At 47.5% G+C, this 27,249-nt stretch overlaps 1 long non-coding RNA gene across 1 annotated transcript in view; it reads right to left on the reverse strand.

Annotated features, from left to right (window-relative positions):
* Positions 1 to 14,561: 14,561 nt before the first annotated feature.
* LOC146805222 (uncharacterized) overlaps positions 14,562 to 27,249 on the reverse strand; it is a 112,058-nt gene continuing 99,370 nt past the window's right edge. The window contains exons 2-3 of the long non-coding RNA XR_014967437.1: positions 20,272 to 20,333; positions 14,562 to 14,625 (exon numbers count right to left, since the gene is read on the reverse strand). This is a non-coding gene — a long non-coding RNA (uncharacterized LOC146805222). The remainder of the gene's footprint in view (positions 14,626 to 20,271; positions 20,334 to 27,249) is intronic.

The following is a 27,249-nucleotide window of genomic DNA, read 5'->3' on the forward strand; positions in this document are numbered from 1 at the left end:
TGGTGCAACGTGGAACATACGCAAACAATTAGCGTGGTCACTCACTCGCATCGAAACGCAATGACTTAAATATGAGCGAGACGGCGAAGGTGGGGATCGCCACTCTGCGCATTTGGCACGCCTTCGGGCGCAGCATGCTGACCTTCTGGAGCGTCTGCGCTGCCACAATTACACGGCCCATACGGCACGCACTCATGCCAAAGCCGACAGGGCAGGTCGCTTGCTAGCTTGGTTACTCAAGCAGGAAAACGCCCATGCCCCGATTGGGGCCGTACGTACGCCCGAGGGCCTCCTGGTCTACACGCAGCACGAAATACACTGGGTGATGCCCGACCACTATGCGCAGCTGTACCGCTCCACAGGGCGCTGCTCCGGGCTCGAGCTGGACGGTTTCTTGGAAACTGTCCACCTACCCACGGTCTCCGGAGAACATCTGGAGTCGCTTGACGGCCCCCTTGCTTTGGAGGAGATTGGTGAGGCGATCGGCTTCATGGCCACCGGGAAGGCGACGGGACCGGATGGCCTCCCGGCTGAATATTTTAAGGCCTACAGGGAGTCCCTGGTGCCGAAACTGCATGCTCTTTATTCCACAGCTCTCGAAAAGCGCGTTCTGCCCCCTTCAATGTGCGAGGCCTACCTGGTGTCCCTGCCTAAACCAAATAGGGATCCCGTGAGTTTGGGATCATACCGACCCCTGGCTCTACTTAATGTGGACTATAAAATATTTGCCAAGGTGTTGGCGGAGCGCCTAGCGCCGGTGGTGCCCCTATTGGTGCACAGCGACCAGAACGGATTTGTGCCTAAACGTAGTACCTCACTGAACCGGAGGCGGTTCTTTAGGGAGGCCTCGGATAGTGTGCAGAGGTGGCCTGGGGCGGGTTGTCTCGTACTGGATCTCGAAAAAGCCTTCGACTGTTTGGAGTGGGGTTACCTCAAGGCGGTGCTGATGCGATATGGACTGGGCCCGGGGTTTCTTCAGATGGTCACACTCCTGTACAGGAACCCTTCAGTGAGGGTATAAACTGGGCCCTACATCTCTGCTGCAATACCAATCTGCAGGGGCACCAGGCAGGGGTGCCCGCTTTCGCCCCTCCTGTTTGTACTGGCAATAGAGCCTCTAGCCATGGCACTGCGCACGACACTAGCAGATGGAATCCCCCTAGGGGACGCAACACATCAGGTGTCACTGTACGCAGATGACCTTCTGGTGTTTGTCAGAGATGTTAGTAGCATTCCGGTCGCTCTAGAACGCATACTGCTTAACTTCGCCGCTCTCTCGGGACTTAAGGTGAACGCCACTAAGTCCTGTCTGTATGCATTTGGAGGGGATGTCCTGGACCCAGGCTATATCCTGGATGGCGTGCGTGTGCAGTGGAAAGCGGACACTTTCCGATATTTAGGAGTCCAGATATACCGCCAGCCGGCGGACCTCATTGAGGGCAATTTGGGCAGGGCTGTGACGGCGATTAAGTCCCAGATGCATTTTTGGAGCACGCTCCCACTCACGGTCACCGGCAGGGTAGCCTTGTCCAAGGAGGTGATACTCCCTCGTCTTCTGTACTATTTTGCCAATCTGCCAGCATATAGCCCGGCGGCCTTCTTCGCCGCGCTTACGCGGTCTCTCCGGGATTTCATTTGGGGTAACGCGCGGCATAGGATGGCTCTGCCCAAGCTCTACTTACCTACCGACCAGGGAGGACTGGCTGCACCGTGCTTTGAACATTATTACTTGGCAGCACAGCTTTAATGGATAGCCCGCTGACTAGCAGGTAGGGGCCTCGATGAGACTGCAACAACCACACCTCCCCTGTCTCTAGCTGACATTACCATGCTCTTTCACCCTGCCACAAAAGCCTCAACGCCGACACCACTCCTCATGGTAGTAGCCTACAAATGCTACCGCCGCAGCCTCTACCTCACTAGAAATTGTGCAAAGGTTGGTCGCACACTGCTCGTCACACCAGCAAGTTGCCCCAAGGAACTGTGGTAAATGTAGTGGCGACGGCGAGTACGCCTATGCCACGATGTATAAAGAACAGTATGTGTTGCGTTAGCCATCCCTGGACACGTGTTTCGAGGTAGTTGCCTCTCGTCAGCAGGGAGCAGGTCAGTGTAAGGGGTGCCGCGTGGACTGCCAAAATGTAATTAAAACAGGTCAAGTACCTCTCATGGCGCGCAGGTGCAGATCCAAGGCTCGTCAGCCCGTTGGCTCAAGGGAGCCGTAATAAATTGTGCCAAGGTTGGTCGCACACTGCTCATCACACCAGCAAGTTGCCCCAAGGAACTGTGGTAAATGTAGTGGCGACGGCGAGTACGCCTATGCCACGATGTATAAAGAACAGTATGTGTTGCGTTAGCCATCCCTGGACACGTGTTTCGAGGTAGTTGCCTCTCGTCAGCAGGGAGCAGGTCAGTGTAAGGGGTGCCGCGTGGACTGCCAAAATGTCATTAAAACAGGTCAAGTACCTCTCATGGCGCGCAGGTGCAGATCCAAGGCTCGTCAGCCCGTTGGCTCAAGGGAGCCGTAATAAATTGTGCAAAGGTTGGTCGCACACTGCTCGTCACACCAGCAAGTTGCCCCAAGGAACTGTGGTAAATGTAGTGGCGACGGCGAGTACGCCTATGCCACGATGTATAAAGAACAGTATGTGTTGCGTTAGCCATCCCTGGACACGTGTTTCGAGGTAGTTGCCTCTCGTCAGCAGGGAAGAGGTCAGTGTAAGGGGTGCCGCGTGGACTGCCAAAATGTAATTAAAACAGGTCAAGTACCTCTCATGGCGCGCAGGTGCAGATCCAAGGCTCGTCAGCCCGTTGGCTCAAGGGAGCCGTAATAAATTGTGCAAAGGTTGGTCGCACACTGCTCATCACACCAGCAAGTTGCCCCAAGGAACTGTGGTAAATGTAGTGGCGACGGCGAGTACGCCTATGCCACGATGTATAAAGAACAGTATGTGTTGCGTTAGCCATCCCTGGACACGTGTTTCGAGGTAGTTGCCTCTCGTCAGCAGGGAGCTGGTCAGTGTAAGGGGTGCCGCGTGGACTGCCAAAATGTATTTAAAACAGGTCAAGTACCTCTCATGGCGCGCAGGTGCAGATCCAAGGCTCGTCAGCCCGTTGGCTCAAGGGAGCCGTAATAAATTGTGCAAAGGTTGGTCGCACACTGCTCGTCACACCAGCAAGTTGCCCCAAGGAACTGTGGTAAATGTAGTGGCGACGGCGAGTACGCCTATGCCACGATGTATAAAGAACAGTATGTGTTGCGTTAGCCATCCCTGGACACGTGTTTCGAGGTAGTTGCCTCTCGTCAGCAGGGAGCAGGTCAGTGTAAGGGGTGCCGCGTGGACTGCCAAAATGTAATTAAAACAGGTCAAGTACCTCTCATGGCGCGCAGGTGCAGATCCAAAGCTCGTCAGCCCGTTGGCTCAAGGGAGCCGTAATAAATTGTGCAAAGGTTGGTCGCACACTGCTCGTCACACCAGCAAGTTGCCCCAAGGAACTGTGGTAAATGTAGTGGTGACGGCGAGTACGCCTATGCCACGATGTATAAAGAACAGTATGTGTTGCGTTAGCCATTCCTGGACACGTGTTTCGAGGTAGTTGCCTCTCGTCAGCAGGGAGCAGGTCAGTGTAAGGGGTGCCGCGTGGACTGCCAAAATGTAATTAAAACAGGTCAAGTACCTCTCATGGCGCGCAGGTGCAGATCCAAAGCTCGTCAGCCCGTTGGCTCAAGGGAGCCGTAATAAATTGTGCAAAGGTTGGTCGCACACTGCTCGTCACACCAGCAAGTTGCCCCAAGGAACTGTGGTAAATGTAGTGGCGACGGCGAGTACGCCTATGCCACGATGTATAAAGAACAGTATGTGTTGCGTTAGCCATCCCTGGACACGTGTTTCGAGGTAGTTGCCTCTCGTCAGCAGGGAGCAGGTCAGTGTAAAAGGTGCCGCGTGGACTGCCAAAATGTAATTAAAACAGGTCAAGTACCTCTCATGGCGCGCAGGTGCAGATCCAAGGCTCGTCAGCCCGTTGGCTCAAGGGAGCCGTAATAAATTGTGCAAAGGTTGGTCGCACACTGCTCGTCACACCAGCAAGTTGCCCCAAGGAACTGTGGTAAATGTAGTGGCGACGGCGAGTACGCCTATGCCACGATGTTATAAAGAACAGTATGTGTTGCGTTAGCCATCCCTGGACACGTGTTTCGAGGTAGTTGCCTCTCGTCAGCAGGGAGCAGGTCAGTGTAAGGGGTGCCGCGTGGACTGCCAAAATGTAAATAAAACAGGTCAAGTACCTCTCATGGCGCGCAGGTGCAGATCCAAGGCTCGTCAGCCCGTTGGCTCAAGGGAGCCGTAATAAATTGTGCAAAGGTTGGTCGCACACTGCTCGTCACACCAGCAAGTTGCCCCAAGGAACTGTGGTAAATGTAGTGGCGACGGCGAGTACGCCTATGCCACGATGTATAAAGAACAGTATGTGTTGCGTTAGCCATCCCTGGACACGTGTTTCGAGGTAGTTGCCTCTCGTCAGCAGGGAGCAGGTCAGTGTAAGGGGTGCCGCGTGGACTGCCAAAATGTAATTAAAACAGGTCAAGTACCTCTCATGGCGCGCAGGTGCAGATCCAAGGCTCGTCAGCCCGTTGGCTCAAGGGAGCCGTAATAAATTGTGCAAAGGTTGGTCGCACACTGCTCGTCACACCAGCAAGTTGCCCCAAGGAACTGTGGTAAATGTAGTGGCGACGGCGAGTACGCCTATGCCATGATGTTATGTTATGTTATGTTATGTTATGTTACAGCGTTCTTTTATAGCGCACGACTACTCGAAAAGAGTGTCCCGGCGCTTTCCACCTGCATCTCAGAATAAAAATAACACAACACAGCAAAAGAATGAGAAAAAGAACTGAAACTGAAGCAATAAGAACAGCCTAAAGATTAAAAAGCCAGGTCTTCAGGCTCTTCCTGAACTGGAACAAATTGACAGTGCTGCGCAGCGAAAGAGGAAGCGAGTTCCACAGCTGTGGGGCTTTGCAGCTGAAAGAGCGCCCTCCCGTGCGGGCCTTCCTCACCCGAGGGACCACCGCTTTGTAAAGGGATTCCGAGCGCAAGGAGCGGACTGGTCGATAGAAGGCTAGTCTCCGCCGCAGGTATCCAGCCCCTGATCCAAACAGGGCTTTGTGCATCAGAGTCAGGGATTTAAACTGGATCCGCTTCCGGACAGGCAGCCAATGTAGCGCCTGAAGCAGCCCGGAAGCTGGGGCTCGTCTACGCAGGCCAAAGATAGCCCGGGCGGCAGAGTTCTGTACCACCTGTAGGCGCTGAACTAGGTAATCAGGGAGGCCAAGGAAGAGGGCATTAGCATAATCAAGCCTCGAACCGACGAGAGCCTGCACAGTAATACGCCTGTGCTCCTCAGACAGCAGGGGCAGGAATTTACGGAGCATTTTCAAAATTCCATAACAGGTGCCAGCCAGACCCAGAATGTGTGTTCGCAGCGATAGCTGGTTGTCCAGCTTGACACCCAGGTTTTTAGCCACCAAGGAAGACTGTGCAGGAGGGCTCATGTCGGACGGCCACCAATGCTGCCACTCCGGATCGACACCGCAACCAAAAAACAGAACCTCGGACTTGCTCGAGTTGGCCCTTAGACTGTTCCGTTGGAACCAGTCAAAGACCAATGTAAGACAGTCCCGAATTCTCCCTCCATCAAACTCCTGGTCTTTCCCGCATGTGAAGAGGAGTTGCGTGTCGTCGGCGTAAGAGATGATCTGGGCCCCATATGCTTCCACCAAGGCCGCCAAAGGGGACATAAAGATGTTAAACAACGTGGGGCTCAACACAGATCCCTGTGGAACCCCAACTCCCAATGGCGGCATCTCGGCAGAGCTCTGGGAAACCCAGACCGTCTGGCGGCGGCCTTCAAGGAAGGATGTAAACCACCTGAGCGCCGTCCCCCTAAGGCCGATGTCATAAAGCCTCGCTAAGAGTGCCCTGTGGGGGACGGTGTCGAAGGCCGCCGATAGATCTAACATGACCAGCATCGCCCTCCCGCCGACATCAAGAGTCTCCCTGATGATCTCAGTGACCTCTAGCAATGCCGTTTCCGTACTAAAATTAGGACGGAAACCGGATTGAGATGGATGGAGCAGATTGTTAGCTTCCAGAAAGCGCGACAGGACACCGTGGACGTGTTTTTCCGTGATCTTCGTGAGGGCCGGAAGAAGTGAAATTGGCCTATAATTGGCCAGAACCTCGACGTCGAGACCCGGTTTCTTTAGGAGGGGGATCACCATCGCTCTCTTCCAAGAGCTGGGGACCCTCCCCTCCCTCAGCGAGGCGTTGAGGATGGGATTAACCAGCGGATTCACCACCTCCGCCATCCCAGCCAAAAATTTGGCGGGGCAGGGGTCAAGTGGCGAGCCAGATTTCAAATTGGCCAACAGCTGCCTGGACACATCGCTGGAAACAGCAGGAAAATCAGACAGCACCGCCGTCGGTGTGTGCGGAAATCCGCACCCAGCCCCGGTGACGCCGCTTCCATCCTCCGGTCCTTCCACAAAGGAGGCCTGAATCGCCTTGATCTTATTAGTGAAGAAGCCGGCCAGATCACCTGCCCACGTATCTGAAGAAACTAGAGGGGGCGATTGGGAACTAGGGGTCGTGAACTCCTTCACAATGGTAAAGATCTCCTTACAGGAGTTCGCGGATGCCTCGATCCTCCTAGCCAAATAGTCCCTCTTAGCTCCCAGAATGTCCCGATGGTAGGCCTTCACCACCGCCTTGTAGGCGAGTTTAGCCTCCCCATCATACAAACGTCGCCAGGCCCTCTCGGCCACCTTACATTGGCTGCGAGCCACACGAAGAGCCTCCGTAAACCATGGTGCAGATTGCCGTGCCACCGTGGATCGGAGGGCTACCTTGGGGGCCAGATCGTCCAGCCTATCAATGAGCCACCGCTGCAGAGCCTCAGTGTCGCTATCCAGATCGCCCGAAAGATGGCATGGGTGATCCAGAAGCGCCTGTTCCAGCATGTCAGGTGTCACTCTGTGCAGCGCTCTCGAGGTCGGTCTAGACAAGACTGAGGCACTGTTATCCGGCTGCGCACTCTCCAGCACCGAAAATCTGATCAGCCTGTGATCGGACCAGAGCACCGGCAGGGTGTCAACCTCCGTAAGAGGGACAGATGAAAACACCTGATCCAGGGTATGCCCCTTCTCATGGGTTGGCCCAGACACGAACGGTAACAATCCCAGTGGAGATGTAATATCCAACAGTTTGACCGCATCCGAGTCATCCGCTACGTCAAGGTGGAGGTTGAAATCACCACAATGCACAAAAAATACTCTAACAGATCTATAGAGATCTAGTAAAATAATGAAACAGGGGAAGAGAAATGGAAATTCTAGGTTGTGCCTAATACAACCGTGGTCGTGGGGAAACTAAGTCTTTCTTTAAGTTACCCTCACACACCCTAGTGGTGTCATGCTTCATCATCGGGTCACCCAGACCCCTAGAAGTCCGGGTGGGCTCGACCACAGTGTTGGGAGTGCTTTTGATATGTTCTACGGCAGAAGGAGTTAACTAGATAAAATACCCAAGACAGATCCCCAGTATCCCTTTATTCTTGGGTCTGTCCGAGTAATTAAAATACTTAAAAAAGTGGGTCTTATAGGAGTGTAATTAACACGTAATGGGGTGTCCCTATCCTGTCAGTATGGTGAGGGCAGAGTAGCTTGCGCAAGCCGAGGACCAGAACCAAACAGGTAGCAGGCAGGGCGGTTGATCATTACTAAGACAGCCCCATCTGGCCCCTGGTCCTGAGAGATTCAATCTACCTTCCCGATTTGGATGGAGCCTGGCAGTTCACACACATCCACCTTAAAAACCACGTGGAGCAGCTACTCTGCCCTCACCATACTGACAGGATAGGGACACCCCATTACGTGTTAATTACACTCACATAGGGGAGTTACTTTTTTTGCCCTGAAGAAAGTCCTGGACCTTTTTTTGGCCCCTTTTCGGACTGAAACATGTCGGCACTAGGGTCATAGGACCATAAAACTCCTATAAGACCCACTTTTTTAAGTATTTTAATTACTCGGACAGACCCAAGAATAAAGGGATACTGGGGATCTGTCTTGGGTATTTTATCTAGTTAACTCCTTCTGCCGTAGAACATATCAAAAGCACTCCCAACACTGTGGTCGAGCCCACCCGGACTTCTAGGGGTCTGGGTGACCCGATGATGAAGCATGACACCACTAGGGTGTGTGAGGGTAACTTAAAGAAAGACTTAGTTTCCCCACGACCACGGTTGTATTAGGCACAACCTAGAATTTCCATTTCTCTTCCCCTGTTTCATTATTTTACTAGATCTCTATAGATCTGTTAGAGTATTTTTTGTGCATTGAGTTTATATGGGAGGATATACTCTATACAATCCTGCCTCTCCTACCCCCCTAGTCATTGGGATTTCCCAATACTTCTGACGTGTTATAGTAGGTTGAAATCACCAGCCATGACGCAGTGCTGTGAGGTCAGCACCAACTCAGAGACAGCTGTCTGCAGATCTTCCAGGAAGGAACCCAAAGGGCCTGGTGGCCTGTAGACCAACAACCCCTTCAGGGCCTGGCCCGGGGACAGTCTGAGCGTGAAGGCGAGCGACTCAGCGCTCCCGATGGAATTAAGAGGAAGAACTGAGCAGGAAACGCTCTTTTTCACCACTACCGCCACTCCCCCGCCTCTACCCTTCACTCTATCCTGCCGGAAGATATTGTACGCCGGAGGAATGGCTGAGAAGACATCCGGATTGGAAGCCTCTCCCAACCAGGTTTCGGTAAGTAGCAGGCAAAGGGGATTTTCCCTAACAAGGAGATCGTAAATATGCAGGGCATGGCAGCCTACCGACCTTGTATTCAGCAGCAAACAAAGATGCTGTGCACCAGCCGTTGCAGGGCGAGGAACATTAACATGATGTATAAAGAACAGTATGTGTTGCGTTAGCCATCCCTGGACACGTGTTTCGAGGTAGTTGCCTTCGTCAGCAGGGAGCAGGTCAGTGTAAGGGGTGCTGCGTGAACTGCCAAAATGTAATTAAAACAGGTCAAGTACCACTCATGGCGCGCAGGTGCAGATCCAAGGCTCGTCAGCCCGTTGGCTCAAGGGAGCCGTAATAAATTGTGCAAAGGTTGGTCGCACACTGCTCGTCACACCAGCAAGTTGCCCCAAGGAACTGTGGTAAATGTAGTGGCGACGGCGAGTACGCCTATGCCACGATGTATAAAGAACAGTATGTGTTGCGTTAGCCATCCCTGGACACGTGTTTCGAGGTAGTTGCCTCTAGTCAGCAGGGAGCAGGTCAGTGTAAGGGGTGCCGCGTGGACTGCCAAAATGTAATTAAAACAGGTCAAGAACCTCTCATGGCGCGCAGGTGCAGATCCAAGGCTCGTCAGCCCGTTGGCTCAAGGGAGCCGTAATAAATTGTGCAAAGGTTGGTCGCACACTGCTCGTCACACCAGCAAGTTGCCCCAAGGAACTGTGGTAAATGTAGTGGCGACGGCGAGTACGCCTATGCCACGATGAACCCTGGTTCCTTATGCTCCGGCCATTCCACTGGAGGGCTCCCCTAGTGGGCTGGGGGTGCTCACCGCCTCTGAGCTAACGGAGTGGCATGCAGCAGACATACAGACCCTGGGTGACCTCTATCGGGACGGCACTCTCATGGACTACGAATCCCTGGTCGATGAGGCAGGCCTGCCACCTGGGCAATTCCTCAGACACCGTTCCCTGGTTGCGACATTGACTGCTAGATGGGGGGACATGGCGGTGGAACCGGGCCAACACCTCACCATACAGTATCTACATGTGATGGGGCAGGGTAGGCCCTTGATACGGTGGTTTGCGGCCTCCCTCCGCACTCACGCGGCGATCAGTCTAGAGCCGCTTCACCGCAAATGGGAGATAGACCTGGGGAGGCCACTGGACGATAGGGAATGGGGCAAGATGCTACAGAGCCCAACACGCATACCCCACAACATGGGGTTCCGCCAGATACAGCTGTTTCTACTCCACAGGGCGTACCTCACACCGAAATGATTAATAGATACTTCCATCGCATAGACACGGCTTGCCCCCGCTGCGCGGAGTTGGGTGCACATGCTGTGGAGTTGCCGCAAGCTACGCCCATATTGGGAGTCAGTCCACGAGGCGCTGCATATACGCACAGGCCGTACCATACCGTTTGAGTGGCCCGTCTACCTACTACACCTATTCCGCAGAACGCTAGCCACGAAAGTCACCTCCCGTTTCCTCGACTTGGGGTTGGTGGTGGCTAAATGGCTACTCACCAAACACTGGAAGGCACCGGATCCACCATATACGCGGGCATGGTGGTTTTCACTCCGGGCACGGGCCAAGGCGGAAGGCATAGCTTTCCTGAGGGAGGAAACACTGGGACTTCGGAGGACACCTATCACGACACAGTGGGAAGGTCTCCTGCAGGCCTTGACACAGATTGAGGGGGACACGGCGGAGAGACACACTGCCCTGGGGGGAGGGGTGTCCCCGGAGATTGGTGAGTGGGTGCATGCGGTCTGTTAGCCTGCCAAGTAGTCAGCTGCGTAATGCCTCATGCCCAGGGTGGACAATACCGGGTTTCCTATGTGGGACTGCTCATTTGAGGGGTGCTTGTGGGAGGGGTGGGGCAGAAGGGCTGGGGAAATAATGTGAAATATACGTTTGCAGGTCGGACTCTGCTGCTGTTCTTGGTTGCTGGGGGTTCTTGACGTTCTGTCTCCTGTTTATGTTCTCTTTTATTATCTGTACCCTCAAGTATCCTGATGGATTTTGTAGACTATGTGCACTATACCACTGGACCGATCATACCAAAGCATGATATTGTGTATCGTACTGTGGTTCGTATTATTACCACTTGGTCATTAAAACCATTGACTGTCGGGTGAGAGGTCCCCATGTTTCACGGTACGGCTCTTCTGTTCTAGCCTACTGCTTTATGATATGGTCAATGTTAATTGAGTGCTGGTGCCCGTCTGTAAGCTGTAAAATTTGCAAAACAATAAACAGATTTTTCAACAAAAAAAAAAAGAGTCTGAGAGGACAATTACGTAGAGGCTCGAAAGGAGCACACATATGTTAAGTTAAGACCAGATTCAAGTCCCACTGGGGCATTATGAAAGGAATAGGATGAAAGAGGTGAGTAATGCCCTTACGAAATCTATTTACAATAGGGCATTTACAATAGGGCACGTAAAAAGAGAAGGCTGATCAGAAAGGCGAAGAAAGGTCGAAATGGCCGAAAGATAGCCTTTAAAGTTGCCCAGAGCAGAGCCCTGCTGGGCCAAAGAAAGAATGAAGAGGAGAACCTCTGAAAGAGGGGCAGAAAGGGGATCCACAGCCTTTGCTGTGCACCATGCCACAAATTTGTTCCATCTACAGGAGTATAACGTTTTAGTGGAGGGACACCTGGCTGCCAAGATGACTTTACAGACTTCGGGAGGAAGGTCAAAAGCTGTCAACAGTCGCCGCTCAACCTCCACACAAGGAGTTGGGGGCTGGACAGGTTCGGGTGCAGGACCGTCCCCTGCTGCTGCCACAGAAGATCCTCCCGAAGAGGCAGTCTGATCAGAGGATCGATAGCCATGTTCAAGAGCTTGGGATACCAGACTCTTCGTGCCCAGTCTGGAGCCCAAGGATGACTTGGGCCCAGTCGCGCTTGATCTTCTTCAGCACTCTGGGTAGAAGTGATATAGGCGGAAAAGCTTATAGAAGACCGCAATTCCACTTGCTATGAAAAGAACCGCGAGCAACTGCCAACTTGGAAATTTCAACGCAGAGAACTGCTGACATTGCGCATTGTCTTCGGTGGCGAACAGATCTAACCAAGGCACTCCCCACTGCTGAAAGAGACCTTGCACCACCTCCGAGTGAAAATGCCATTTGTGATTCATCATGCACCAGCGGCTGAGTTTGTCTGCCCTGGCGTTCAGGGAACCTGTCAGGTGTTGAACCACCAAGGACATGCTCTGATGTTCCAGATACGTCCAGAGGTGGACAGCCCCATGACATAGGGTATATGACCCCCACCCTGCCCTGTTTGTTGCAGTACCACATGGTGGTGATGTTGTCTGTGAACACCTGCACTACTCTTCCCTTGACAGAAGGAAGGAATGCTTTCAGTGCAAGACGGATCGCCCGGAGCTCCAGAAGGTTGATGTGGAGCCTGGATCTCTGCCTCTCCCATGAGGCCACCCCATCCCAGAAGTGACTCATCTGTCACCACGTGAAGTCTGGTTGGGTAAGGGAGAGGAATCTGCCGTTGACCCAACCCTGGTTTGTTAGCCACCATTGCAATTGGTGTGCAGTGCCCTCCGAGATCTGGACGCCATCAGAAAGATTCCCCTGATGCTGCGCCCACTGGAACTTCAGGTCCCACTGCAGAGCCCGCATATGCCACCTGGCATGATCCACCAGCAGGATGCAGGAGGCCATGAGGCCCAGTAGCCTCAAAGTCAGTCAGTCATAATCACTTTATTTGGTTAATTAAAACCATAAAAGCATGCTAAAAAATCCATTGATAAAACAGAGTAATACATAATCAATGAGTAAAAATCAATCAAACAAAATATATGGTCCAAGTTACAAACTGTACATAAATAAAAAGTTTAAAAAGGAATACGTTTACAGTGCATAATATTCATCAACCAAGTTTACAGGTAATTCATTTTAAGTGAAAAAGGGAATGAGCATTTGATATATAGGGTCATATGGACCCCCTTTTTTTTCCTTTCTCTAACTGCCGCCGCCAAGAAGCTAGCAACATAAAAAATTTCCCATGGATTATTCAGCATCTTCAAATATATAAAGCTGGCCAAGCCTGCAAAAAGCCTTTGTTATTCAAAATTGGTAAAATTAAACGTTTACGAATGTGCAAATAATGCTCACAAAGCAAAACAAAGTGAAAGGTGTCTTGAGTGGAGAAATTGTCAGAGGTGCAGGGACCCATATCCTCCGCCTTTCTCCACCCCTGAGGTTTGGCCAGTAAAATATGCAGATAGTTAAGTCTAAATCGAAACGATGTTGGGGCTTAGTTGCTATCTCTAAGTAAGGCTCCATGGAGTGGGTAGTTTTTACTATTTAATGGGCCCGAACTGTCGGTTTCATCAGCTCTCTAGCCTCTCTTTCTACATGTGCCAAGCGTAGGAAGGAAATCTTAGCCTACGACAAATCTTTAAGTAGTTTTTCTGGCATATCAAAGATCTCAGGGCGTCCTAATAACATTACTGTGCTTTTTACGTGACTCAACCAGGGGATACTGCTTGCTCTATGCAGTGCTAGACAATCACGCATGATCTCCCAATTCATTTCTAATTCAGGATTGGTCCAGATCAAAAATTCACGATCAAATCTGACACGAAACCAATACCCATTTCTTGATGAATAATATAAGAAGGTATTGATTGTGGAACTGAGAGCAGGCTTCTCAGAGATGTATTTTCAACTATTTGAAGCTCTTCAGCATCCTTGTATCCCCAGATTTCTGAGCCATAATTTTAAATAACTATACTTTTTGCTCTATATATGTTTAGCATTGCTTGCACTGGCTTTGCCCCCAACCTGCGTGCAAAATCAAGCACCGCTACTGTCGATCTGACCATGGCATTTCTCTTAGCTTTATTTTGCGGTACCCAGGTGCTCCTATCGTCAAACAAGACGCCTAGATACGACAATGTAGTAACCCAAGTTATTTCATTTCCTTCAAAATAATGTGTTTTGGGTTTTCTTGGTTTGGTGCCCATAATCATTGTGTGGGATTTAGAGAAATTTACATTAAGATTGTCAGAACCCCTAGGGCATCTGCTAAAAACCAGCGATCTGTGAACGTTATTTCCCTAAGGTCCTTCAGTAAGGGAATAACTAAAACCTGGAAGAGGCATAGGAGGTTATTCAAGATGGCCACCAAGCGAGCTATCCATTAAGTTGCATTCTAGTTTATGGAAATTCAAGAAGTCAGTTTAGAACGTTAGGAGCGGAGGCTCAACGGTCTGCGCACTTCACCTGAGGATATTGAGGGAATAGGATTAGTTCTTGTGTTCACCACGAAAAGCCAGTCAGGGTAGCAGGAGTCATTGTTCCCGACGTTTAGTGTCGCGTCACGTCTTCAGGAAAAGCTACCTGGGAGTTGTTCACACATGTGCTTTAGCGGTAATTTGTTTTGCAGTGTTTTCAAGTTGTGCATGTCAGTTGGAACTAATTAGAGTTGTTCTACTCTTTAGTTGCCAGATAGATGGAGCCTGTGTCTTGTAGATAGAGCTTCGAGTTGCGCATGCTCTTTTATAAGAATTAAGAGTCAACACAAGTACCTGGTATAGTTTGTTTGAAATGCTATCGGAGCTCGAAGGAAGGAATATTTATCGTGGAGTGAGAATTCAGTCGGCATACGAGTAGAAGTTTAGTCAGGTATTTTGAGAGGTCAAATTGAGTTTGAGTTCCTGTAATACATGTACATATATACATATAGTAACTAGTTCCAGTTACTGCTTATTTCCAGCTATACTTACCATTACGAGGGCTCTGGATACTTTATCCTTTTGTCCTCGATTATCTAAATGTGACAGTTAACCTAAAAGGAAAGAAGAAATAAAGAACATTCATCAGAATAAATAGTCCTGATTTAAGAAGGAATAGCATCGCTAAATACATCATTTAAATTTAAGCAATGATCACAGAAGAGGCAATAGTCACTCTTAAGCTGGGTAAGATACATAGAGTATTTAGGAATTTAACATAATATATTATCTTAATTTGAGGTAATAATGACAGTGTCATATTTTCAGTTTATAAAACAAATGTATATAAAAATATAATGAAAAGCTGAAAACGACTAATGACAAGAACCAGCAAGAGAAGAATAGACGACGGAGTGGCAGTCTCTTCTGTCCCCTACCCCTTCCCCCCTTTGGGTTCTCCAGCTACATTTCAGCAAAAAGTGTGACTGGAAAGTCTGAGAGGGGCAATGGGAACTGCGTCATTCTGTTCCTGCGCATCGATTGGTATCGCTCTGACAGAGTGAAGTGCCCACGTTGCTTTTGCACCCGAACAGAATGGCAGAAGGTTTAGACCAAAAGAAATTAGGCGAAGTTTTAGAGGGAATACAAAAAGAATTAATGGTAGTTAGAGAGGAGAACAGATTTAAAACAAGAGATAATGAATTCTAGAAGAGAGACATCAAATTTAGCAATTAAAATGAGTAGCTTTGTGCCAGAAACCAGTTTAAAATTCCCTTCTTCCCCTTTAGATACTACTAGTAACACAGCAAGTTCACAGGCAAAAGTTACCACTCAGATTATTCGTTCTTTGTCCCCAGTAATTCCTCTGACACCTCCTGAGCGGTTCAATGGAGATCCGCAAAAGGCGCAAATATTTTGGACACAGTGCACCTTGCATTTTATGTGTCGCCCGGAGGTTTTCCCGGATGTGCAATCACAAGTGGCCTTTATACTATCCTATCTCAGTGGGGATGCTGCCTCCTGGTTGATGCCATTAGTTTCACGAAATGACCCAATTCTATATGATTTGGATAAGTTTATAAAAGAATTCCTCAGGATATTTGACCAATGGAAAGTTTCACAAGCCACAGATAACGAGTTGCTGAAATTAAAACAAGGGAATAGAGACTTAATTGCTTATTTGGCCCAGTACAATAAATTAATAGCAGAAACAGAATGTCCTAAGAACAAGAGGGCAGCAGTGTTTTATCGTGGTTTGAAAGATGAACTTAAAGATGCACTAACCCAAGTACCAAACAGACCAACAGAAATATCAGCCCTCATAGATTTGGTATTGGAAATAGACTTTCGACAGAAGGAAAAGCGAGGAGAGAATAGGGGAGATGTTTGTTCCAGGGTGCCCAGGTTTGATCGAGCAAGATTAGAAGTTTCTAAGGTTACAGAAGGATCGCATGGTGCTGAGCCAATGCAAATTGTAACAATTCGGGGGCTGCTATCTAAGGAAGAGAAAGAAAAATTGAGATTAAATAAAATATGTCGTTATTGTGGAGCTGGTGGGCATTTTGTTTGCAATTGTCCCAAGAAGCCTGGAACGATGCAGAAGGAAAACTCTCAGCACCATCAGTAGGAGGAGTTGGACTGATGGATGCGGCTTCAGACACAACTCCAAAGAATCATTCTTTAGCAAACGCCCTGCAATCCTCTTCTCCTCATTTAGTTATGCACATGTCAATTGAGTTTGGAGAAAGTCAGTTAGATGGTATCACAGTGATGGTGGACTCTGGGGCCACGGGCAACTTTTGTAATTTAAAGTTCGCAAAACAAATAGGATTAAAATCAATACGAAAAGAGAAGAGTGAGGCTGTCAGAGCAGTAGATTGTATCAATTTATCATCAGGACCGGTGTTAGTCACGCAGAGCCAGTGGAACTACTATCAGTGTATGGCCATTGTAAAATCTTACAATTTAACCTTCTAGACACCCCGCAGTTCCAGTTAATTTTGGGTTTGCCCTGGCTCACCAAGCATAATCCCACAATAGATTGGTGTGCACGTACTATAACATTGACGTCTGATTACTGTAAGGAAAATGGTTACAGGAACCTGGAGGATAAGCAGGGGTCTACTCCTGCAACCCATTTATGTCAAGGAGGAGCAATGGTATGTGTTATACATACTACAGAAATTCCAAGAGAGTATGAGGAATTCCAAGATGTTTTAGTGAAGTAAAAGCAGAGAAGCATCCCCCACACAGGGCTTATGATTGTAAAATCGAGCTAGAACCTGGTGCCAACTTACCTTGCAGCCAAATTTACACACTTACAGAGAAGGAATATCAGCATTTGAAAGAATATCTACAGAAAAATCTAGAAAATGGATTCATCAAACCCTCTCAATCTCCTGTATCTTCCCCACGTTTTTATTATTCCAATGAAGTACGGCAAATTGAGAACTTGTATAGATTACAGAGAAGTCAATCGCATTACAGTAAAGAATCGCTATCCTTTACCCTTGATTTCAGTCCTTCTTGATCAAGTGAAAGGCTCACAGGTTTTTATAAAACTAGATTTGAGAGGGGCATATCATCTTGGCCGTATAAAAGAAGGAGACGAGTGGAAAACTGCATTCAGAACAAGGTATGGGCTATATGAATACCAGGTGATGCCCTATGGCCTCTGTAATGCCCCGGCAGCATTTCAGCAGTTCATAAATGATGTCTTGAAGGATTATATTGACCAGTGTGCGATAGTATATATCGACGACATCCTGATATACTTCGACTCAAGAGAAAGTAATGAAGGTCAAGTGAGAGGAATGCTGCAGAAATTATGAGAGAACAACCTCTTTGTGAAATTGGAAAAAGTGTGCATTTAGTGTGACCTCTGTGGAGTTTCTTGGATTTGTCCTGTCACCAGAAGGAATCACAATGGATGAACGCAAAATTGAAGCAGTTTTGGACTGGAAGTCGCCACAGACGGTGAAAGAGGTACAAAGCTTTATTGGCTTTGCAAACTTTTACAAGAGATGTATTCAAGAGTTCTCCAAGAAGTTAATCCCTCTAACCCGACTTTTAAAGAAAGGAGTTCCTTTTGAATGGACGACAGAAGCAGAAGAAGCATTTACTAGCCTGAAAAAATACTTCACAACAGCACCAATCTTGCTTTGCCCGGATCCATCACAGCCCTTCTATGTTGAGACAGATGCTTCGAATCTGGCCCTAGGAGGAATCTTGTCACAAAGGCATAAAAGAACAGGACAATTGCACCCAGTTGCATTTCGATCCCGAAAATTAACCCCGGCAGAGGTAAATTATACAATCACCAAAAAAGAGTTATTGGCCATAAAAGATGCCTTTAAAGAATGGAGGCACTATCTTATGGGGGCAAAACATACTGTCACGGTTTACACCGATCATCGGAACTTAAAGTTTTTTAAGTCTGGAAGAACCCTACCTCCAAAGCAACTTCGTTGGTCCCTGTATTTTGCGGACTATGATTTTATGATAACTTATCGATCTGGGTCAAAGAATGGAAAGGCTGATGCTCTGTCCAGGTTAAGTACTGGAGAAGTACAGGAAGAGATGAAAAATCAAAATATCATGGCAGAAGAAAGAGTCATAGGAGCGGTTTTGCAAGAGTCCATGGAAAATAATGTGCTGAATTTGATGAGTCAGAGTGAGATGCAGGAGTGGGCAGATCAAGAAATGGTTCGAGAGATTCGAGAAAAGTTGCCATATCATAATGGAGCCCTGTATTTGCCCACTACAGTCTTGCAAGAGAAAGCACTGCAAGAGTGTCACAATCATGTGTTAGCAGGACATAAAGAAATGCAGAAGACAGAGGACTTGGTGAAAAAAAGATTCTGGTGGCCTAATATGAGTAAGGATATACAACAGTATGTGGCTACTTGTGAAACTTGCGCTCGGTGAAAACCAGAAAGGCAGTCTCCACAGAGGTTATTGAAACCGCTGCCAAATACACCTTATCCTTGGCATACAGTGACTCTAGACCTACCCTCTAGTCAGGGGTTTGACACAATTTTAGTATGTGTAGATGCTTTTACAAAAATGGCTCATTTTATACCACTAAAGGGAGTTTCAAAAGCTAAAAAGCTAGCACAAGTCTTTAGTCAGAATATTGTGAAAGCTCATGGAATTCCTAAAACTCTAATTTCAGACAGAGGCTTTCAATTCATATCACATTTCTGGAAGGCCTTTACTGAAAAATTGAACATTGAAACAAGATATAGCACTAGTTATCATCCCGAATCAGATGGTCGGACGGAGAGAGCAAATCAAGAGCTAGAACAGTATCTGAGATTTTATTTGTTGAACCCAGAGGGAGATTGGCTGGAATACCTTTGGGCAGCGGAATCTGCCAATAATAATGCAAAGAATGCTTCCACAGGTTATTTAACCTTTTTAGTTGAACACAGGCAGACATCCCAGCCTTTCAGTAAATTTCCAAGAAATAGATGTACCGGCAGTGAAGGATTTAGTGCAACACATGGCTAGTTTACACCAATCAGCAACAGATAACTTACTGAAGGCTAGGGAGACTTATAAGCAGTATACAGACAGAAAGAGAAGGAAGGAGCCAGATTTCAAGGTTGGAGACAGGGTCTGGATAAATTCAAAGAATCTGAGACTTAAGGGGAACAGGAAACTACAACCCAGGTTTATGGGCGCTTTTGAAATACAAAAGAATTTAAGTACCTTAGCCTATAAGTTGACACTTCCTGAGACACTGCGCATACACCCAGCCTTTCAAGTATCTTTGTTGAAAAAGGTATCTAAAAATCTAAGAACGATTCTGCCCCCAAAACCCATACAAACTGAGACAGGAACTGAATTTGAGGTAAAACACATTTTAGATTCAAAAGAAAGCAAGGGCCAAGTCTATTACTTAATAGATTGGAAAGGTTATGGCCCTGAAGAGAGATCGTGGGAGTTGGCTTCTGATGTCCACGCTCCACGTTTAATTAGGGCCTTTCATAGAAAATTCCCTGAAAAACCCACACAGGTGGAGTCACCCTTGCGGTGGGGTACTGTCAGAACCCCTAGGTCATCTACTAAAAACCAGCAATCTGTGAACGTTATATCCCTTTGGTCCTTCAGTAAGGGAATAACTAAAACCTGAAAGATGCAAAGAAGGTTATTCAAGATGGCCGCCAAGCGAGCCATCCATTAAGTTGCATTCTAGTTTATGGAAATTCAAGAAGTCAGTTTAGAACGTTAGGAGCGAAGGCTCAATGGTCTGCGCACTTCACCTGAGGATATTGAGGGAATAGGATTCGTTCTTGTGTTCGCCGCGAAAAGCCAGTCAGGGTAGCAGGCGTTGTTGTTCCCGATGTCGCGTCTTCAGGAAAAGCTACCTGGGAGTTGTTTCACACATGCGCTTTAGTGGTAAGGCGTTTCAGTGTTTTCTAGTCGCGCATGTCCGTTGGAAATAATTAGAGTTGTGTTACTCTCTAATTGCCCGATAGAGGGAGCCGCTGTCTTGTAGTTAGAGCTTCGAGTTGCGTATGCTCTTTTATGAGAATTAAGAGTCAGCACAAGTAACCAGTATAGTTTCTGTTTTAAACGCTATCGGAGCTCGAAGGAAGGAACATTTATCGTGGAGTGAGAATTCAGTCAACATTCGAGTAGAAGTTTAGTCAGTTATTTTGAGAGGTCAAATTGAGTTTGAGTTCCTGTAATACATGTACATATATACATATAGTAGGTAGTTCTAGTTACTGCTTATTTCCAGTTATCCTTACCATTACTAGCGCTCTGGGTACTTTATCCTTTTGTCCTCGATTATCTAAAGGTGACAGTTAACCTAAAAGGAAAGAAGAAATAAAGAACATTAATCAGAAGAGATATTCCTGATTTAAGAAGTAATAGGATCGCTAAATACATCATTTAAATGTAAGCAATCATTACAGAAGAGAGGCAATAGTCACTCCTAAGCTGGGTAATATACGCTGCTAGGCCTCCTCCCCCCCCCCCCCCCTCTCCTGTGCTAAGCCTTTTTTTTGGCTATTTGGGGTAGTGCGCGCTTAGGCCCCTGTAACTTTTTGACCACATATGGTATCCATGCCAAATTTGCGTCCTTTTCTTCCAACATCCTGAGGATTCTAAAAGTAACCAGGGTTTGTCGATTTCCATGGAGGGGGTCCCAGAAATTAGCCAAAATACAGCAACATTTTGTTTTTGGGGGGGGAAATTGGAAAAAAGGGCTGCAAATGAAAGCACCTGGGTTTTTCCCTGCAAGTGGTATCAAAAAAGGGTTTGTGGGGCTGAAATCACAATTTTCCCAGCTTTTACGGAATGACAGACTTTTGTCAGAAAACCAAAAGTTTTTACACAGTTTTGGCATTTTCCTGGGACATTGCCTATTTTTGCTATTTTTTGTGCTTTCAACCTCCTTCCAGTTAATGGTAAAAATGGGTATGAAAGCAATAATGGATCCTGGAAAGCTATACATTTTAGAAAAGTAGACAAAATTCTAAATTCAGTAAGTGGTAATTTGTGTAGATCCTTCAAGGTTTCTTTATAGAAACTAACAGTTAACTATAGAAAAAATTTAAAATTAGTTGAAAAAAATGGCCTTCTGTGTCTATGTTTTCACCTGTAACTTCTTCTAATTATGACAGCTCTTTGAAAGCAATATACCATTACATCCGCTGGACCTTTCTGGTTGTGGGGATATATAGGACTTGAAGGTTCACCAAGAACCCGACGAACGCAGAGTCAAAACTGAGCAGCAATTTGCAATGGCTTTTTATTATGCATCGGATATATAGCAATTATTGTGGGAAAATGTATACATGGATAAATCGGTATGAAAGACACCTATGTATTTCTGAAATGGGAACAAATTATAGAGTTTAGAAACAGTAGATATTTGCACATTTTCGAAATTGGGAATACTCATACTTGCATGAAAATTATCGGCCATTTTTCAAAATGACTTCTTTTTTACACAATGTCTTTCATTTGGAAGGCAGAAATGCATCGAAAGTCAATAGGGAATAACAGTTGCCTTACAAATCTGAATTACCCTAAGTCTCCCGATAAAAATAGTACCTCACTTGTGTGGTAAGGCATAGTGCCCACGACAGGAAATGGCTCAAAACCCAACTTGAACACACAACATTTTCACAATTAAAAATTACCCTTTTTTTGCAAAGTGCCTAGCTGTAGTTTTTTAACCCTAGCTCTGCCGGCACCTAGGGACACCTAGCAAACCTATACATTTTTTAAAACTAGACATCCAGGATTGGGTGACTTGACTGCCTCCTACCAGGTTCTATTACCCAGAATCCCTTGCAAACCTAAAAAATTGTCCAAAAAAAACACATTTCTGTGGTGGAAAGTTCTGGAATCTGCATGGATCCACAAATTTCCGCCCACCCCGTGTTTCACAAAGTCTTCTGAGAAAAATGGTACCTCACTTGTGTGGATCGACCTAGTGCCCGAGACAGGAAACGGCGCAAAACGCAACGTGGACACACCTCAATTTCGCAGTGAAAAATTACCCTTTTTTGGCAAAGTGCCTAGCTGTAGTTTTTGAACCATAGATCTGCCGGCACCTAGAGAAATCTAGCAAAACTACACATTTTTTAAAACTAGACAACCAGGGGAATCCAGGATGTGGTGATTTGACTGCCTCCCACCAGGTTCTGTTACAAAGAATCCCTTGCAAACCTAAAATATGTGTCAAAACAAAACACCTTTTCCCCACATTTCTGTGGTGGAAAGTTCTGGAATCTGCGTGGATCCACAAATTTCCACCCACCCCGCGTCCTCCACAGTCTTCCGAGAAAAATGGTACCTCACTTGTGTGGGTCGGCCTAGTGCCCGCGACAGGAAACGGCACAAAACGCAACGTGGTCACACCTCAATTTCGCAGTGAAAAATTCGCCTTTTTCGCCAAAGTGCCTAGCTGTAGTTTTTGAACCCTAGCTCTGCTGACACCTAGGGAAACTTAGCAAACCTATACATTTTTGAAAACTAGACACCCAGGGGAATCCAGGATGGGGTGACTTGACTGCCTCCCACCAGATTCTGTTACCCAGAATCCCTTGCAAACCTAAAAAATTGGCAAAAAAACACATTTTCCCCTAATTTCTGTGGTTGAAAGTTCTGGAATCTGCGTGGATCCACAAATTTCCACCCACCCCACGCGCCTCATATGTTTCCAAGAAAAATAGGAGCTCACTTGTATGGGTCGGCCTCGTGCCCGCAACAGGAAACAGCGCAATATGCAACGTGGACACACCTCAATTTCGCAGTGAAAAATTACCTTTTTTTGGCAAAGTGCCAAGCTGTAGTTTTTGAACCATTGCTCTGCTGGCACCTAGGGAAACCTAGCAAACCTATACCTTTATTAAAACTAGACACCCAGGGTAATCCAGGATGGGGTGATTTGACTGCCTACCACCAGGTTATGTTACCCAGAATCCCTTGCAAACCTAAAAATTAGCCAAAAAAACACATTTTCCCCACATTTCTGTGGTGGAAAGTTCTGGAATCTGCGTGGATCCACAAATTTCCACCCACCCCACATCCCCCATAGTCTTCTGAGAAAAATGGTACCTCACTTGTGTGGGTCAGCCTAGTGCCCGCGACAGGAAACGGCACAAATCGAAACGTGGACACACCTCAATTTGGCAATGAAAAATGCTCCTTTTTTGGCAAAGTGCCTAGCTGTACTTTTTGAACCCTAGCTCTGCTGACACCTAGGGAAACTTAGCAAACCTATACATGTTTGAAAACTAGACGCCCAGAGGAATCCAGGACGGGGTGACTTGACTGCCTCCCACCAGGTTCTGTTACCCAGAATCCCCTGCAAACCTAAACAATTGTAAAAAAAAACAAATTTTCCCCACATTTCTGTGGTGGAAAGTTCTGGAATCTGCGTGGATCCACAAATTTCCACCCACTCCGCGTTCCTCAAAGTCTTCCGAGAAAAATAGTACCTCACTTGTGTGGGTCGGCCTAGTGCCTGCGACAGGAAACGGCGCAAAACACAACGTGGTCACACCTCAATTTCACAGTGAAAAATGAGCCTTTTTTGACAAAGTGCATAGCTGTAGTTTTTTAACCCTAGCTCTGCTGACACCTGGGGAAACTTAGCAAACATATAAATTTTTGAAAACTAGACACCCAGAGGAATCCAGGACGGGGTGAATTGACTGCCTCGCACCAGGTTCTGTTACCCAGATTCCCTTGCAAACTTGAACAAGCATTTGCAATGCAATAGGTCTCGCATTATTAAAGTTTGAGCTATTGGCATTGCTAATAATAATGCAACACCAATAGCTCAAACATTCAGTAATGCGAGACCTATTGCATTGCAAATGCTTGTTCTTCTTTCTGTCACTGCCATTTAAAATGTGGCAGCCAAGGACTGAAAAAAATAATGACCCCACACTGAGGTAAAAAACTTTGGGTGTCGGGGTCATTATCTTGTTGATGTTAAAAAACAAACTCCCACTTTGGAGTTGTTATTGAGAAACAGAAAGTGTGGGGGTTGGTTTAAAATCCAACGGCTGCTATCCACAAACATTTTTGTAACTTCAGAGTATCCGTCATGATGGTGGTTTCTCTAAAGGTACAGAGATCAGCACTGAGCCCACGATGATCTTTAAATCTGGTGGTCAGTAGACCATCAGTTGGCACACAAAAAGCTCTCCACGCTCTGACTGAAGGACGACTGCTTTTTAAGCACTGAATCAGGCCCTTAATAGTGGACTTCGTATTGAAAAAATGGTGGTAAAATAAAAACAAGGATATTGTGCTGCATAACTAAATACTTATAGGGTCCCAAAAGCGAGATCTATTGGCTATGCCAATGCTTGTTTAAATGTGCTCCCTGATAGACTGTGTCAAGTTAATCCCAGGCTCATGTTGAGGGAATGCTTGAAAAACACATTCTCCCTTAGAGTGTGTCCCTGAAAGGCAGCTTAAAATTAAGATACATATAAAGATTTATTTTTTAAAAAGCAATAGAATGCGACCAGTGCTGGCTGCGCCATAGAACATTCTTTATAGGGCAAAAGGCAACAAGCAACGTGAGGGGGCGACAACGGTGGAAGCAACAATAAACCAAGCATACTGGACGCCCGATAGGATATCGAAGATGGGAAAAAGGATACCAGCTAAATGTATAAAATGTGAGCTAGAGAAGGCCAGTGATGTTCACATGTTTATAGAATGTCCTGGGATCTACAGCTTCTGGGAAAATGTGGGTAAGGCCTCGAAGAACATTTTTGGGATATGCATTAAGGTAAGCCTCTCCCTCATTATATTTGGAATCCCAGAGGGCCCAGTAAAGCTGAGTAAAGAAAAAACAAAGCTACTACTCTAGTTAATAATTTTAGCATGTAGAGAGATTTACAGGAAAGGATCATACAGTGCCCACCAAAGTATACTGAATGGCTCTTCTTGTTAAGATACATATTAAGAACGGATGTCGCACATCTGACTTCTAAAAGACATACTATTTGGTTACCACTAACAAGTTGGTTGGAACAAGGTAATGTTGGTGAGTGAATGGTTCATAACTTTGTCCTATGATTACATCCATCCTTTTCTCTGTATCTCGATACTCAGTTATATGCTGATGCACGCCGAGAGAGAAAGCAAACTACCCCTCAGGCATGGCTACCTTGGAAAGACAAGTGCAAAATCTCCGTAAATTTAGGGGTATGGACCTGGGATGAATGAGGACAAAAAAAAATGCTGAGCAAGGAATACACAGCTCTGCACACAGCAGTCAGTAAGAAACGAACAGCCCACAATCAATACCTTCCAGACACAGATTGCCCCGCACAGCAGGTGGAACCAACCCACAGTCCTAAACCCAGCACGGGTCCAAGCAAACAAGTGTACACGGATCACGGAGCAACAAACTCTGACTGCTACATATAGTTCCAAGTGTAAAATGTAATTACGCATATAAACACATTGGGTAACAATATACTCTCACACACACACACACCAATGCACAGCAGTCCAGCCACTTGCAAAGCAGTGGGCACACATAAGAGAACAATGCACAACTATGTGTACGTGCTGTACATAAAGACATCTCAGGAAACCAAAATACACACTTTTCACCACAATCCAAAGGGCACAATATAAAAAGTAACAGTCAAACACACAACGAACAACACGGTACACTACTTACAATACACAGCAATACAATCACAACACATTCAAAATATGCATATAATTTGCACACAAAACTAGGTGATAGTAGGCTCCAGTGAATAGACATGCATGCACTGCACACAGAGATCACTCTAGCTCGCAGACATACAAGATGGAACCGAATCATTGTGTGTGAGCCGCAATTCATGGATTATTTTGGGGGGCACCCGGGCACCGATAAGGGTGCATGCTTGGTGTGTTTCCAGGGTGCATCCGGAAGTGCAAGTGGAGGTCAGAGTGCACAGGAGTGCCTTCAGACGGTGCTTTGACCACGAGGGTGTTGGGTTTTATCATAGGGTTGTTGGATAGTGGAGGGGTCACGCACATGAGTGTGTGTAGGAGAGAGAGGTGGACTGCGCAGGGTCATCACAGCATAGCGTGAGCACGCCAGGAGTCACGGGGGCGCGTGTGTTTGTAGTGTCAAAGAGCGCTGCGCGTGTAATGTTACCTGCTTGTGGAGAGGCGAGGGCTGGCTGCCCCAGTCAGCAGCGTGGCTTCGCTCTGGGGTTACTATTTAAGGTGGCAGCTAAGCGCAACATTGTGAGAGGCCTCTTGCGCCTCCGGCTTCAAAGCTCCTTGGGATACAGATAAAACGGAGGTGGTTAAAGGATAAGGAAGCGGATGGTTGACGGACGGCGAGAGCGCACTGCCTGTGGCCTAAAGCTTGAGTGCACGCGAGTGTTGCGCGCGCAGCAGTGATTGGCGGCTGCGCGCGTGCACGCTCACGTGCACTCAGGTTGTTGGATAGTGGAGGGGTCACGCACATGAGTGTGTGTAGGAGAGAGAGGTGGACTGTGCAGGGTCATCACAGCATAGCGTGAGCGCGCCAGGAGTCACGGGGGCGCGTGTGTTTGTAGTGTCAAAGAGCGCTGCGCGTGTAATGTTACCTGTTTGTGGAGAGGCGAGGGCTGGCTGCCCCCGTCAGCAGAGTGGCTTCGCTCTTGGGTTACTATTTAAGGTGGCAGCTAAGCGCGACATTGTGAGAGGCCTCTTGCGCCTCTGGCTTCAAAGCTCCTTGTGATACAGATAAAACGGAGGTGGTTAAAGGATAAGGAAGCGGATGGTTGACGGACGGCGAGAGCGCACTGCCTGTGGCCTAAAGCTTGAGTGCACGCGAGTGTTGCGCGTGCAGCAGTGATTGGCGGCTGCGCGCGTGCACGCTCACGTGCACTCAGGTTGTTGGATAGTGGAGGGGTCACGCACATGAGTGTGTGTAGGAGAGAGAGGTGGACTGTGCAGGGTCATCACAGCATAGCGTGAGCGCGCCAGGAGTCACGGGGGCGCGTGTGTTTGTAGTGTCAAAGAGCGCTGCGCGTGTAATGTTACCTGTTTGTGGAGAGGCGAGGGCTGGCTGCCCCCGTCAGCAGCGTGGCTTCGCTCTGGGGTTACTATTTAAAGTGGCAGCTAAGCGCGACATTGTGAGAGGCCTCTTGCGCCTCCGGCTTCAAAGCTCCTTGTGATACAGATAAAACTGAGGTGGTTAAAGGATAAGGAAGCGGATGGTTGACGGACGGCGAGAGCGCACTGCCTGTGGC

The sequence above is a fragment of the Triturus cristatus genome, chromosome 8 (genome assembly GCF_964204655.1).
Source record: "Triturus cristatus chromosome 8, aTriCri1.1, whole genome shotgun sequence".
Taxonomy (NCBI): Eukaryota; Metazoa; Chordata; class Amphibia; order Caudata; family Salamandridae; genus Triturus; species Triturus cristatus.